This window comes from Squalius cephalus (genome assembly GCF_949319135.1).
Source record: "Squalius cephalus genome assembly, chromosome: 18".
Lineage (NCBI taxonomy): Eukaryota > Metazoa > Chordata > Actinopteri > Cypriniformes > Leuciscidae > Squalius > Squalius cephalus.
The window spans coordinates 22,701,471-22,718,304 of NC_137139.1; the positions used below are offsets into that span (position 1 = coordinate 22,701,471).

At 36.6% G+C, this 16,834-nt stretch overlaps 1 protein-coding gene across 2 annotated transcripts in view; it reads right to left on the reverse strand.

The window, feature by feature from the left end:
* Positions 1-16,834, reverse strand: part of fignl2 (fidgetin like 2) — a 54,223-nt gene that overhangs the window by 16,518 nt on the left and 20,871 nt on the right. The window contains exon 1 of one of the 2 annotated variants that reach the window (XM_079848404.1): positions 192-292. The exons of the other annotated variant lie outside the window; for it this stretch is intronic. The gene's annotated coding sequence lies outside the window, so the exon portion shown is untranslated. Of the gene's footprint in view, positions 1-191; positions 293-16,834 lie in introns of those variants that run through there. 2 annotated transcript variants of the gene reach the window in all.

Here is a 16,834-nt window from a genome sequence, read left to right on the forward strand (position 1 = left end):
GGGGAATGCAGAAGAGGCTGTTTCACATTAAAGGAGGGAGAATGCAATGAAACGGAGAGAAGAAGAAGAGTACAGGCTATCAGGAGAAGTAGAGGACAGTGCAATGCAGAGTTAAGACTTTCAATCATTTACAGCTTCAGATGAGAACAACAGCAGCAAACTGTCCAGTTTAATAGTCAAGGTAGACTCACCTACTCATGCCTGCATTTCCACATCAGATTCAAAAGCTGTTAAATAATCCCTGGAGCAGACAGGCTCGTGTGTGCAGTACTATGCTTTTTTTCCACATATGGGACACGACTAAACTCTCTCTCTCTCTCTCTCTCTCTCTCTCTCTCTCTCTCTCTCTCTCTCTCTCTCTCTCTCTCTCTCTCTCCCTCCCAACCAGTGACAACAGAGCACCCACACACCCATACACACACACACACACATACACAATTACCCTCCCCCAGCTTTCCCCATCCCCCTCTCCCTCTCTCTCTCTCTCTCTCTCTATTTTTTGTTAAAACTATTTAAGCAGAGAGAGAGAAAGAGAGAATGAGAGGAGGGCTATGGGGTGGGGGCAGCTGACCAATCATGCTTGGAGTGCAGGCTTGTATTCTTTTTCTGAGAGAGAAATAGAGAAGCTAGTTATGGTGGAGGGAAAGGCAGAGGCTGAGCTAGGCTAGTCCCTGAGGGAATTAGTGTGAAGATGTTTATTTTGGTCGAAAATGGCTAAATTACTCCTGATTCTGAAATACTGATCAATACTATATATGGTAAACACTATGCCACAAATTATTACTGGAACTTTAATTCTAACATAAAGTGAGTCCAATAAGACATTTCTAAACAATTTAAGATCACAAACTCATAATTTATTTATTTTATTTTAAAGAAATTATTAATTTAATTCACCAAGGATGTAAACTGATAAAAGGTGACACTTATAATGTTACAAAAGATTTATAATTCAAATAAATGCTGTTCTTTTTAACTTTGAACTTATTCAGCAAAGAATCCTGAAAATCCACAAAAATATTAAACAAGACGCTTTGTTTTCAACATTGATAATAATAAGAAATGTTTCTTGAACACCAAATCATGTTAGAATGGTTTCTGAAGTATCATGTGACACTGAAGACTGGAGTATACTAATGATACTAAAAATTATTAATTTTATATATATTTTTAATATATTTGAAAATATAATAAAACAGAAAACAGTTATTTTAAATTGTAATAATATTTCACAATATGACTGTTTTACTGTATTTTTGATCAAATAAATACAGACATGGTGAGCATAAGAAACTTCTTTCAAATTTGTTTTTTAAAATCTTATCGACCCCAAACTTTTGACTGATAGTTTATGGTAAATAATTATATTATCAAAATGTATAACTTATGCTTCAGATTAGTGGACATTTCTTGATCAGTGACTTAACTTAGTAGTTGTTAAATGGACTTAACTATAAATACACAACTATAGATATATAAAAACATTGTATTATGAAAATGCATAATTTTCACCTCAAATCAGTACAGAACAATTAATTGTAACTTAAAGTGAGTTGAATTCTAGTTCAAAGACTTACATACGTGAAGCTTTCAAATAGACTCTTACACTTTTATATGTCAAATATTATATTATCAAAATGTATAATTTATGCCTCAATTTGGTTGAGATTTTAAGACAATCACTGTCATTTTTGTATCTGTTAACTGGACTTGCATCAGCAAAGGTCATGACCGCTATAGGAACACTTTATTGACACCAAAGTCCAGTCTGACATGCTCAAGCGATTCAGCTCTGCTTCTGTGCCTATTTCAACTTCAACATATAAGAAAATGCTCTATTCACTCAATAACATAGTGAATGATTTTATTTTAACATTAGAAATTGGTTTCAGTTTAGCATAAAGCTCAAAGCGTCAGGTCAAATGTGTTTGTGTGAACATATGATATGACTGCAGCTGCCACACTAACCATTTAGCATGTTAGCATACAGGAGAGGCCTGAAGTACTGGAACCTACATTCTATATGGACTCCCACATTTTCACAGGTGGACTGGAGAGTCCTGTGCTTTTATTTTTGGAGCTCATCAGCAATTTATGAGGAGTGTAAAGAGTGTGTGAGGTTGTGTATGGAGCATTTCTGCACAGCTGAGGATCTGTTTTTAGAGCGCTGTGTTTAGCAATGCGCATTCAAATCCGTCGCATCCAAATGTAACGCGTCACATGGTACTTGGGCATCATATCACTGTATCGCCTCTGAATACACCTATAAACAAAAAGCATGCAGACTTCAGTGTTTAAAACATTGGGAAAATTGTTTGAGCAAAAAAATAAAATAAATAAATTAAAAGGTTCATCACCCCCTAAGGAAAAAAGCCCACCGTGCAACCAGCAACCAAGTCAACTCTACACAGCAACTTGCTCCATCAGCATCTATAAAACTATCCTTTGTCCAACAAAGGTCTTTTATCCCCATAATGCTGCCATTCAGCACCACCCCCGTTCAAAAGAAACTTCCTCACAAAAAGCCTTAACTGGTACTATTCTTAGTGGCGCACCAGTGGAAATCACTGTAGCTCAGCACAAAGCGCGGGGTGAAACGGTAAACGGCCATTTTCATCCTTTTATTTCAACTCTTTGTAGCTTAAAAGTGCGCAAGCCACCATTTAAAAAGTGGAAATGCTAAAGCGTTTACAATGCCATGCGGAAACACCGATTAACTGTGCGTCAGTCTCTATTAACAGTGCAGTTTTTCTTCCCAGGCTGACTATAATTGGTATATGATAGTGGCTGTATACTGGAGAAGATTGGCAGGGCCTTGTGAGGATGCAGGCCCATCACTCTATCGCCTACCAGAAGAGAAAGAAATTAAGCATTAATGCTGAGGCAAGCAGTCTGGCTACTGCAAGCCTGCTGAGTGCAGCACTAATGACCACAAAGCAGTCTTACATCAGAGCTAGAAAGGGAGGAACAGAGAGGGAGTTTGACAGGTGTCACTCATAAAATCAACCTCAAGTGTGCACAATTCACCACTCAGTACAACCTCAAACACCACATGTTCACTGACCACATAATATCTTGAGCATATTAGATTATAAGCACAAAAGAACAGAGCAGCTGAGCTTACTGAATGCCGGACCCCAAAACAAACACTATGGATGAGAAACACCGCTAATGACCTAAAACGCTGAAAATCTCAGTCTGACCTCATTGCTGGAGGTCATGCCAGCTTTTAGCAGCTTTTCCATCTTCCGCCTGTACAGTGCAGGGGGTTCAGGTGCACGAATGACGGCCCAGTGATGAATCAGGGTAATAAGTAATTTGGTTGAATGAGAAGCTGCAAGCCTTGCAGTGTTCCCCCGCTGGTACTCATTAAGCGAGCAAAAGAGCAGGACTACTCCAACACAACCCTTAATGAAGATGACATGCTAGTGATTTTCAGTTTTAAACTAAAATAGGCTGCACTCATCTGTGTTACAGGGTTCTCACACCTTATGGCCAATACATTTTTCCATTACTTTCCTTACTAATTGCAGAAAAATAAATATTTAAATATATTAAATAAATATATAAATTCATATTTTACAAGATAGATACAATAGTAAGTCAGTAAGATTCAGTAGATTCATTTTAAAGAAATGCAAGGATGAATTCAATTGATCATGTGTGACAAAGATATTCATATTACAAAAGATTTCTATTTCAAATAAATGCTGTTTTTTCACTTTCTATTCATCAGAGAGTCCTGAAAAAATGTATCAGAGAGAACACTTTTTGAAAGGTAGTGATAAATGAAATTCTATATACCTTCATATGTGTATGTATCTGAGTGTGTGATAGCTTTTAGGGAGTGTGCCAGATTTACCCTGGCTATTGCTGCACTGTTCTGTTTAAATGGCTAATTTTCAGGTCTCATTTTAGGTGACAGCTGTACACTGCTGAGTGGTACACATGGCTGGTAGAGGAAATATTGTCATGCTTTTTCAAGCAACCACCTAAAATAAAATTAGTCTATAATTAGACAATGCCATTCTAGAGCCAGAGAGAATGCCTCTCCTGAAGACATGTGTTCATTCTCTGCCATAGCTGAACAAATATAAAATAGAGCAATCATCTTTAAAAAATAAAATAAAAAATGAAACAAAAAAAGTACAAGCCTTACATAAGGCAAGACTGGAAAAATTTCAGGATTATACACAAATGTATGAAGATAAAAAACAACAACATATATTTAGTTTGATATACTTGATATACTTTGATATACTATTACTCAATAGCATGACATTATCAGTGTGACTAGACACTTTTGAAGAATTCATTGGATATGACACAGACACACTGTGTTACTTTTAATTCCACATGGAGATAATAAATAAATCCATAAAAAATAAACATTTTGACAAGTCTGAATTTAATGATTTTGTAGAACATATAATTTCATACAAAAAGCTATCAAGTTCTACATACGCAGTAGTCAAAGTTCAAAATGTGTGTGTGTGTGTGTGTGTGTGTGTGTGTGAGAGAGAGAGAGATTTTTGGGGGTGTGCGCATGAATGTGGTGATAATCAGTCCCAGGCTGCTGAAGTTTGGTGATATGGTGTCATTAGTCGGCCAGGCGAGTGCAGAGTCTTTGGCAGAGATTAGGACGGACTGAAACTCTAGCCTGGCCTCTGTGCCATACAGAGGAGGGGAGAGGGGTCAGATGGATTATTACTGGCTGTTTCAGATGTTTATTATTCCTATTCTATCTCTAACAGCTGAAAATTGAAGAATTAAGCAGAAGCCTGGGGGATCAGTGCAGAGGGGTTAAATCCAGCACTTTGGATCCTCAGAAAAGACATTTCTCAGCTATTTATGCTCTGTGCTTCCACACAGTTGGGGTTTGAGTCAATGGAGGAAGATAGAAAGCAAGAAACTTGCTGAATGGGATTCTTTTTGTTCACTCCTGCCTTTCATTGCTGATCTTCTATCAGTTAAAAAAAAAACAGAAAATATATCTCTTTAATATCTCAATGTCTTCTCAGTATCTCATAGACAGCGATGAGATTAAATAGAGAAAATAGAGGATCCTGATTCACAAATGTTACTCCTGAAGAAAAGAACCATGAAAGGTTCAGAAGTGATCTCAATAAATGTCACAAACTGCTCAAATTTAACAAGATACAAATTCTGCAATCAAAATCCAAAGATTTAAGTATGAACTCAAACATAATCATCAAATTATTGAAAGACCTAAGCATCTAAGATGCTCCATTAACATTTTTTTTTTTAAAGAGAGAAACATCTGCAACATAACTGAAAACATGAAATATCCTAAAATATGAAAGACTAACCAATAAGCAATATATGTCTAATAGAACAATGGCAATGTATCAAGTTTCTGCAATAGCAATGGGGGAATTCATTTCAGACTGAAACAGAAAAAGCAACTGGGCTCCATTTTTACGCCTTCCTTTCCCACAGACGCCCAGTCACGTCCATGCAAGGCTGCTAATCTGGCTGGGAACATGTGACAGCCCACAGAGAAACATGAACTTTCTGTGTAGTGCAGCAGGCATGGCGTTTAGGGCAGCACATGGGTCACCTATGATGAAGTTAGATTTTAATACCATTCCAAACACAATACATATACATGCTCAGTCTAGTTTAGACTGGTGCAGCCTTGGAAAAGAGTCATTGTAAACTACTGAGAGAAAAAATAAAAATAAATAAATTTGATCCATGAGATACTAGTCACATTTGGTTATATTGTGTGTTTTTAGAGCTGTGTTGAAACCAGCTTACAGAAATATTGCAAACTATACCCGCAAAGACTTCAGTGGAAGTATGTGGTTTTAAATTAGCTTTGATTAGAGTGCCAATGCTCCTCTAAGGCTGAAAGAGGAGTCAGATGAGAGCGCTTTAGACCTCTAATTAAAGACAGAGGTGGGCTAATCCACTAGCTGCAGGGTCGAACTTTGGTTACTGTGGCTAACCACTCGCATGGTTGCCATTCATGTGTGACTAAACAGCATGTGTGTCTATTAAATATAGCTATCATTTCGTTTATTCACATAATGTCAGTACATTTATTTAAATGTCATACAGAAAAAAAGTTATTTGGTCAATGGCAGGATTATTACTAAAACTAAAACCATTAAAAAATAAACGATCGAAATAAATTATAAATAAAAAAACTAAACTTCAGCTACTTTCCAAAGCAACATTTTCATTTTGATTTAGTTTGACTTGATGTGCTAAAATAACTAAATATATACTAAAACTTTATATGTAAATGTATATATATCAATAAAACTAAATCAACCGACACTGGCCCTATAGAAACTTTGTAAAATAAAATAAAGTAAAATTGATAACACACTTCAAATGGCCTCTTTGAAAAATATCAAATTATTATATCTTCGGTCTCAAAAAGAAGGACAAAAATTAAAACAAACAAACATACACACACACACTTGTGTGTGTCATTTGAATCTCTACCTCATAACCTTGAACTTTTTATTTTTTATGTCATAGACATTGCTATTTGCACTTCTGGAAATGTAATCTAATCTAATTTAAAACAGTCTGAATCTCAACAGAACATGGCGCATAAACATTCAAGCGTTTTTTTCCCCCCTATAGGCAACATGTGAACAATAACTTTTGGGCTGCAACTCTCTGTGTGTCACTTGAGCTCCTTCTGTCCATTCAAACCTCCAATGGCCCATTGTGTCGGGATAACATTTCCACCAGCTCTTCCCTCAACAGAGCCTGATGTCAGGAACTCTAAATATAGCTGCAGCTCTGAGTTGGCACGGATGAGTCACGGACAGAGAGATGGACACATTCCAGCTCGCATACACACCAGACGATTCTCACTTGCATGATTCATGAAGTTCACAGTTGCCACTTATCCGATCAATGTCACTGTACTTGGCAAATCACAAAGTGACTGTTTACCATTCAAGGTCCATACTTTGTTTACATTGACTTTTAAAAGGCATAAACGCAGCGTTATCTAGTACTGTTGATTTCCTTTCTGCTTCTCTGTGATTGATAGTTTCAGAGCAGCGAGTCGGCCAACATATTGATTGTATCTTTCAGTATTTTTCAGTTTGCAAAAAAAATAAAAAATTACCGGTCAGGTGGTTTGTCTAATGCAGAGCGTTAAGCAGCAGTGATCAATGGTTAGAGAATGTGTGGCTGAAAACATTCACCTATATGAAAATTTTGACTGACATGAGCACAATATATCTAGCAGGACGAAGGTTTGATGCTTTACCGGAGAGCCTGAAGCTGCAATAAATTGAACAGGCTGAAACACTGGGGGGGGAACGCTGGAGCCAGAATGGCGTCTGGAGAGAGAGAGACGGAGACACTGATACAACCCACCCACACTGCGTGGAAAACTTGGTGGTGAGCCATATTGCTGGTGCCTGTTAGCCCAAGGCTGTCAGTAAAGCTGACATCAGCATGAACTTTATAGTCTATCAATAAATGTGTATGTATTTGAATCCTATGCCATAGAGTGCATTTGAGTACACCATCTAGCCCAAGAACAAGCACAGAAACACTAAGGAAAGTCTCAGAATATTCCTGAACATCGACACAACTGTGTAGCAACAAAAGCAGGCTCTTGTCCAGCTATGTCAGAATCTCCAATGACAATGAATGCCACAAACAGGTGTCCTCATTTAGGATTTTCTTAGCAATTTAAACAATGAGAAACAAGGGCAAAAGTAAAGGTAAAAACTAGTCTCTCTAGTACATTTAGAATGAGGATAAATGGGTAGTAGGTATTCAATAATTTAGGGAAGTTGGCATTATGACATAGGCTACTCTATACCTTAAACAGCATTTTGGTTTAAATTGAGTTATTATGCTTGCAGCTTCTATAGCTTCATACACATTTTCTATGTAGCTTCTCTCTCTGTCTTCTCTCTCCAACCGTATATCAGTGAAAACACGGAAAGCCAGAAATTTCCATCAATGGCGGGTAAGCGTGTGCTGTGTTCCAATTCAGAGGCTGCATCCTTCAAAGGCCGCATTCGAAGGCCGATTGCATTATCGCGACACGACGATGACTGTCCCAATTTGAAAGCTGCTTCAAATGCGTCCATCACTTCCCATGAAATGAAGGATACAACTGATATATCCTTCGCGGCCTTGCCTACCCCAGAATTCATTGCGCGCCAGTGACGACAGGATTTTTTTGAGACATTTTTACGGAAATTTACGTCAATGGCAGAGAAAGAGTTCCAAGTAATGAAAGCTAAAATAATTATTAAATTACTTAAATTATTAAATGATGATTAACAATGCTTAAAAAACAAGGTCTTTCTGGCAACATTTTACAAAAAGGTTCAATTTCAGCTGAATTTATTTATTAGGTAACAATAACTTGTTGTTGTCGTTGTTGTTGTTTACAGTATTTTCGAATCTAGGCCATTAAGAAACAGATATTATTGCTTATTAATTCATTACATTAACTAATTTATACAATTTGAAAATATAAATGTATTAGTATATAGAAATTTTAAATTAACCAAGATTAAAAAGAGGCTGCAGTAGTATTGTTCATTGCTGTTACATGTTAGCTTTTGCATTTATGTCAACAAATAAAACTTTATTGTAAAGTGTACATTCATATTCATTTTAAACTAAAATCTAGATGAAATAAAGGCCATATACACATTATGCATGAACTACAACTACAAATAGATTTCTGACTCTGGGTGCAGAAAAAGGCATACAGAACTCCTTAGAAAAAAAAAAAAAAAAAAAAGGGGTCTGATGACTGAAGCAAATTGATCTGTTCAATAAAGGTGTTTCTTCGTATCAGCAACCTTTTTTTCTTTTACTTTTTTCTCCTTTCAATTGCTGACCAGCAGAAAAGATAAATGCACCCAATTCAGCCTCTAGCTTTCTATCCGGAGCTCACATTAACTTTGTAATAGCTTCTTTCCTTCGGAGGCAAGATTCCAATTCAACATTTCATGTTATATGAATGAGATTCCATAAATGCCAATACTTATGCACATATATTTTCAGCCCACGTCTGTCTCATTGGTGCTCCTATTGAAGCTCAGATGGAAGCAGCTGCAACAGACATATTCAACAGATGTGCCAAGATCTGTGCAAGTAATGTATGTAAACATATCCATAGACATATACAGCTCCTTATTAACACCTCCAAACATTAATGCCTCTGAATACTCTCCTCTGGTAAGATCATTCCATTATAGACACATTGAATGCAGGCCCTTCAAAGCAAATGTGCCTGAAAATATGGGGAAATGCACATAAAATATCAAAATAAAAAATTTTGTTGGCCATTTGATCCAAAAGACATGATAATTGGTCCAACAAATGTCCTTATTCTATAGAAACTGCATCTCAAACCTGCACAGAGTGCTGAAATGAACACAAGAGGTGGGCAGAAATGGCTTGAGGCATTTGGGATCCCCATGCGGTCCTGGAAGGAAAGCCGAGTCTGAAGGACACTTTCTCTGTGTGCGAAGGTGCTAATTCAATCACGCCGTCAGTCTCCTAGTGTCCGCCTTCCTCAGTAATCTGCCTGTAATTGAGTTCCCGATCAGCTATCCATCAATAATTTATTTGTTCCACAAATACAGTGACAACACAGAAGCCTGGGCGGAGGCGGGATCCATTTGGCCAGAGCACAGAATCTATTAGTGGTCCCAAAACTGTTCATCAGCTCCCCTAAGTGCCATCACTAAGTTACAGTCCAGTTCTTTTAAGCTTCTGTCATAAGCTTACACAACTGGGAAAAATGTCTTCGTCATTAACTACCAGTCTATTTAGAAAAATGTTTCATAGCCATGTTCCCTGGAAGTAAGCAAAAAAACTGATCTTCAGTAAATGTCTCGAAGCACTAATATGTTTGATAATGTTAGTGGTTTCCTATGGCTTTAAATATACAGAGGGATCCAGAAGTCTGAGACCACATTGGAAATCTGTCAAAAAACCTGACAATACAGAAATTGATATAACACAAAAATAAATATTTAAGACTAAAAACAAATAGGCTACTACAAAAATCTGAAATTCATTTAAAATAAAATGAAAAAATAATAAAACAAATAAGAGTAAAAGAGCAACATTTAAGAATAAATTCAAATACTACAAAGTTCTGAAAGTCCCTTAATAAAATAAATTAGATAAATAATGAAAAAATAGATGCAATAAGAGTGGGAGCAACATTTAAGAATATAGTCAAATACTACAAAAAAATTGAATTAAATAAAAGCAAAATACAAGCATTTTCACTGGTTGCCTCAATTTGTTTTTCACTCCACTACTCTATATATGTCTATTGATTCTATACATTAAATCGAAGCATATATTGAGCAAAGGTTGTCTTCATATGAATGACACAATGCAAAGCTTTAGTGAGCAGACAAGATATCTGCTGTGAGCCCTTGCGAGTTCAGTATTAAGACAGTCTGATAAATAGTCAAATTATATACGATCAATATTGCGATCCCTAAAGCAAATGCATTACTCACAAAGGCATGTTATCTCATATAAAAATAACAGTATCTCAGCATACAACACTGACATCTCCCATTCTCTTAGGCACCAACTAATAATATCTTGCACATGACAGTGCTGTTTCAAGGTTAAACTGTACAACTGTCTGAATGATTTTCAATTATGCATATCAAACCCTCCTCCCCCAACTAGACAGAATTGCATATCGTCGTCACTATACATTGCTTACCAAAGCATTCATACACCGATTGATAGCTGGACTTGATCTGATCCCAGCATTCAACTTGTACCACTGTTCTACATAAGGGCCTCTTATGATCTATAGCTGATCCCTTTGTCCCTTTATCCTTCAGCCAATTGAAATAATAGTTCATAAGCCTCCATTACAGTGGCTTAATGTGCAGTACACTGCAAACATTATAAAAGCCGTTAACATTAATTAATCTGTGAAAGTGACTTTAGTTAAGGTAAAGACTCGAGAATGAAATTAGGTAAAGGAGAGACTATAGAATAGTCAGGGGATGGGAGGAGGTTCTTACCGTAAGCATACATTCAGCTATACTGAATATGACAGTGAAGAAAAAATGTCCATTGATTTCTGTCAGTGGTGAGGTGCAAATTCATTAGCACTGAATTCTATACAACATGGTGGTTCCTGGAATTGGGCTTGTCTCAAATAATATCACAGTAATTGCTATTTAAATAGAAAGAATGCTTACAGAACTTGGGAGATACTGGGAAAATATGTGTGTTGGGCTCAAACGGACAGAGTTTGTCTTGAGTCATTTCCTGATTCTGTGAACCCTTCTCACCATATTTCATGGGCTCTTCCTTTCCGTCCTATCAATGCAAAAGGAGCAAGAAAAAATATGGAAAAAGGGATGAAAAAATTATGAAATGTATTAGGCAATAAAAACATGTTTTGTATTGGATTTAACTGTAAACTTTGCCCAAAAATGCCTTATTTAACTCTGTTATTATTAATTCACTCATGTCATTCCAAATAATTACCAGAGGTTATTTTTTCCTGAGGAACGCACATCAAAAAATACACTACCATTCAAGTGTTTGGGGCCTGTAATACATTTTTCCAAGACATTACAAACGAAAACAAACAAAACAAAAAAACACCACCATAAAAGGCTCTACAATAGCCTTGTATGAGGAATAGACTGCAATTAAGCCTTTTTAAAGGATAATCATCTTTTTTGTGTTTATTTGACAGCTCAAGGCACGTCACGAGCTGCATACAATTTCTCCTTTTGTTTTCCCTAGAAAGAAATAGCATTCGAGTTTGGAATAACATGGTCACTAAATGATGACAGCATTTAAATTTTTGGCCGAACCGTCCCTTTATTTTACATTAATGTCACAGAGATTTCACCACACAGAAAAAAGCAAGGGAGAGAGAGAGAAAATTAGATGTAGCTCAGCCTCAGCTCTACATCATCCCTCACACTCCAGACAGGCAGCGGTGCTGCAGCAGGATAATTTAATCTTTAAACTGCTCGTTCTTTAGCCGCTGTCAGGGTCGTGTCTGCCCTGACATTGTAAGGCTGCCGTAATTGCATTTGCGCTGGAACCCAGAGATGCAGCATCTTCAGGCTCTATATCAGTCAGAGGAATGTGTCTCTGGTCAGACTGGTCCAGGGGATCCAGAAACAACCTGATCAGACAAACAGATGGCTCTGTGGCCACCCCCACAGCACACTGCTAGACATTTGCTTTAGAGCAAATAGTCATTGTTCATGAGGACAAGGATGTCATTTGTCTATTTCAAAAACATCTATAGGCCTATCACATTTATATCTTTGTATTTGTTGTTTTTTTAAAGAAGTCTCTTATGCTCAACAAAGCTACATTTATTTGTTTAAAAATACAGTAAAAAGTTATATTGTGAAGCATTATTACAATTCAAAGTAACTATTTTCTATTTTAATATATTTTTTTTTAAGTTATTTATTCCTGTGATGTGTCAAAGCATCATTACTCCACTCTTCAGTGTCACATGATCCTTCAGAAATCATTCTAATATGCTAATATGAAACCGTGTTACATTGTTTTAGGATTCTTTGATGAATAGAAAGTTTAAAAGAAAATTTTCTTTACTTTGTACTAAGATTTAAATGATTTGATACAACACACTTATTGTGTAGATATATGTTTTTACAATGTACTTATATTAAAGAAAATACTGCATGTCATTTTATCTACAATTACACGATTGACCCTTCCCTTACACCTTAACCAACCCATAAACCTATACCACTAAACCTGTCCCTAACCTTACCCGTATATCCTACCTCAATAGCAGCAAAAGTGTTTTGCAATACAGCACAATAAGTCCAATGTACCTAAACTTTTTTTGATGCAAGTATAGTTAAAGGCAGCTAATAAAAAGTGTGACTGCATTTTTTTGTAACTGTACACGTCTTTACTGTCCCTTTTGATCATTTTATTTTATCCTGGCTGAATAAAAGTATTACGTTATTTTCACACACACACACAAAAAAAGTCCCAAAGTTTTCAATGGTAGAGTATGCATATACAAGTAGGCTATATATATATATGGCTGAACTTTATTTTACAGTACGCACACTTACGTGTACTTACAGTGTATTTACCTAAGAAAGTACTGGTAATATAAGGTAACTTCATGGGTTAAGGTTAGGTTCAGAGTTAGTACTAGTTATTATTGTAATTACTATATAAAGTAGCCTACATAATATGTACATGGGGAACAGGACTGTATACACTAATGCTAATTTTGAAGGATGGCCTTTAGTGCAATGAATTTTACATAATATCTGGAGAATATTATACTCATAATGTACTAAAGCCATTGTCCCTGACCTACATTTCAAAGTGTCTTGAGGCTCTATTTTTGGATCTGGCAACACAGGTTCTGACAAGTTTTGGGCCTGCGGTAAGGTAATTTTCACTGTCAAGAACTGTGTAATAGATTCACCTTCTTGAACACAGTGACGTCTTTGGGAGATTTTCACTATGTAGTTCTGATCTACTTTTGGACTTGACAAACTAGACTGTGTCACTCATATCAAGCAAAAGCCCTTTCTTTTGTACCATGCTTGAAGGGCTTAGGAAAGCATGCAAACACATTATATGGTACTAAATGTGTCCAGTTAGACTGATGACAACTAAGCTATTCTTAAAGAGTCTGATTTAACATTCAAAATACTGAAAATAATCCTTACTCCGCTTTTGTTTAACGTTTATTTGAGACAGATGTAAGCATTTCAAATTAATTTCTTACAAATAGTAAGCTATTCCTTGACTATAACTTATACGACCATCAAACTATTAATAATGTATAGCCCAGGCAGCTCAGTTATTGGCCCTGACTGATCATAAATGCACCAAAACCTTTTGCTTGCACTCTTGCCGCTCTTGTACTTGTTCATTGTGCGCTATTGATCAAGCCACAGTAAAACTTGTGACTAAAGCTTAGCCTGTGTCTCCTGAATAAATCACACTATTGACCATGCACTTATCAATAAGGGTAATGACAAACATCTGTCCCCATTTTTAATGAAATCGACAAGACTTTACTGGCACTCCAACGGCAGCGGCCATTCCCAGATTGACAATCTTTTAGAGCAAAGCAGTGAAAGTAAATGGAGCAAGCGCCTGAAACCGATGCTGTAAATCGCGAGGTACGTTTACTTGGGCTTATTCTACCATGCAAGCCACAATTTAAAAAGAATATGTTTCGCTTTAATATCAACTATCTGATGATCTGTAAGAAAACAAATGAAATAAATATAAAATGGTAAAATGAGGAAGCTTGGCTGACAGTTTCCTGTCCAGACAGTAATCTCATGTTCCACTGCCTGTCTGTAACAATACCAGTCAGCTGATGATACGCTTCACCGGAGATGAGATTCAAGCATTGAGAGGAACTATAATACCAGTGAGATCAATAGATGGGCAGCTTTTCTGCATATTGTTCCAATGAAGAGCTTGTTGCAGTACGTCAGTACAGCATTTGCATGCATCTCTGCAAGACAAGAAACACGACATGCCTGTCTGCGATGATGGTCGACAATTCTTCATGTCTTGAGTCTGAGGACAAATGCTTCCCTTTAAAAGATCATCTCTCGCTATTTATTATCGACAGAATAATATGTATATAGAAGGAGGAACAATCACCTTTCTATCAGGTGACAGTGAACAGAGAGTCAATTCCTCTTCCTATAATAAGCATTGATCACTAAGCACATATGATCTCCCTTCATCACTCACAATTGGCTGAAAAGGTTTTCTTCAGATAAAATAATATAATATAAACACAGCTAGAGGCAGTAGGAAAATGCCGATATTACACATTACTTTAATAACTCTCTCCCTAGAGCCTGCATATCAGAACAATGGACATATCAGATTGAATTGTGGGTCAGAGAAGCTGAAATACAAAAGTGCAACAACGCACAAATCATACAGTCTTCATAAGAAAAAGGCAGTGTAAGATCTATCTCCATAGTTGGATTTATAGCCCTATATCTCACTCCAGTGATTTCATAACCTCAAACGATTCGGTGAGACATATTCACAAGCTAAAATCTTTCAAGTGAGGATTTTAAAATGCAAAACCTTTTTCATTTTCATAGATTTGTAAAGTTTAAATGTCCCAAGATGTGCCTTGTTCAATCTTTATTTAGAAGGATTTAAATTTCAAATACAAAGCTAAATTAAAAAATTCTGCTGTAAAGCTTTAAAGCTCATCCAAGCATCTCCATCGTTTCATTGTCACTCTCAACTGGGTTCTCAATTCATTTAGTGGATGAAGCCCCACAGACAATGAAAAACTCATAAACCACAGCTCCCCCTCGAATATATCCACACTGGAGATACCTGAAGGCTTTAAAAGTACAATTTCATTATAGCTAGCTTTAGGACCTTGTGTGCCGCCACTGGAATCAATTTATTTCATCTCAAACAGGAGCATCAATTCGTTTTTACCGCAAACCGGAGGCTCTTAAATAAATACCAGTATGCACACGCGCAATTATAAAACCAGTATAGTGACCAAAAACCACACAAGCACAACTCTCGGCACATTTGAGCCTGCACTGCCTCCAACCAAATAGTTCAGATAACTGCATGACTCTGGAATGTATATGGTCCAGATACGTGTGCAGTGAAGTTTGCTACACCTAACCCATTACGGAGAGCACTGCACAGCGTCTTATCAGAGCGCAAATACTGCATAGTCCAAACGTGGAAGCCCTCAAACCAATTCACTCAAAAAAGGCTTTTCAACAAACACTCCAAGGTCAAAGAAAGGCCACAAAGACAGCTTACTGTCAATGACGCATAAGCCACACAAGAATGCCTGCATAATGGCCTCAATACAGATAATTCAATAGCATGACTGAATAGAAAAAAAAGAGGAAAATATATATAATATAAAGGTCTGCAATTTTCTATAAGAAAAGCTTATTGAATCATATTAGAGGATAAAATAAGTCAACAGATGTTTTGGTGTATGGTGTACTGATTTTTTATCTCTTTCATTTATTTATCTTTTATTTAACCAGGAAGATTGAGAAAATCTCTTCTTCCAGGGAGACCTGGTCAAGACGGCAGCACATAGAGTTTCACATAAAAATAAATAAACAAACAAGGACACAACAATACTCAAACAAAACAGTTGATAAAAATAGGATTAAGAAAACTTACAGGATTCTCTTAAAACAGATTCTAAAAATACATTCAAAAGTATTCAAAGGTGGCAAAAACCCCAGTTTAAGTATATTTTGCAGGTCATTCCATGCCCAAGGGGCATAAAAGGAAAAAGCATGTTTACCAAACTCTGAGGATACCTTTGGGACTTTTAGTCGAAGGTGTAACTGAGATCTAGTACCATAACTGTTTGTATAAAAAGTTAGGAGTTTAGAGATTTAAGAAGGCAATTTACCTAAAAGTGCCTTAACAATAAATATACATATGCAAATTCCTCCTATACTGTAAAGATGCCGATGCTAGAGAATTGAGATTCATAAAGCATACAGTGCTGTGTGCGTGATTCTGCACCACACACAAAACGTAACGGCGCATGATAAACAGACTCCAGTTTCCTTAATACAGGGTTCCCACACCTTGGTTAACTTCAAATTCAAGGACCTTTCACTTTCCAGGTTCCCTCAAATTCAAGGACTTAATGTGGGGACACATTTCGAGTGAGAGCAAGGTTACATCGTGTTACCTTGTAAGATACATTGTTACAGGTCTCATGTCAAACATTTCTTTTTGGCCATATGACAGAGATCTGATATTTTATTTGTCATATTTCTATTTTGTATAAAACTGAAGAATATTC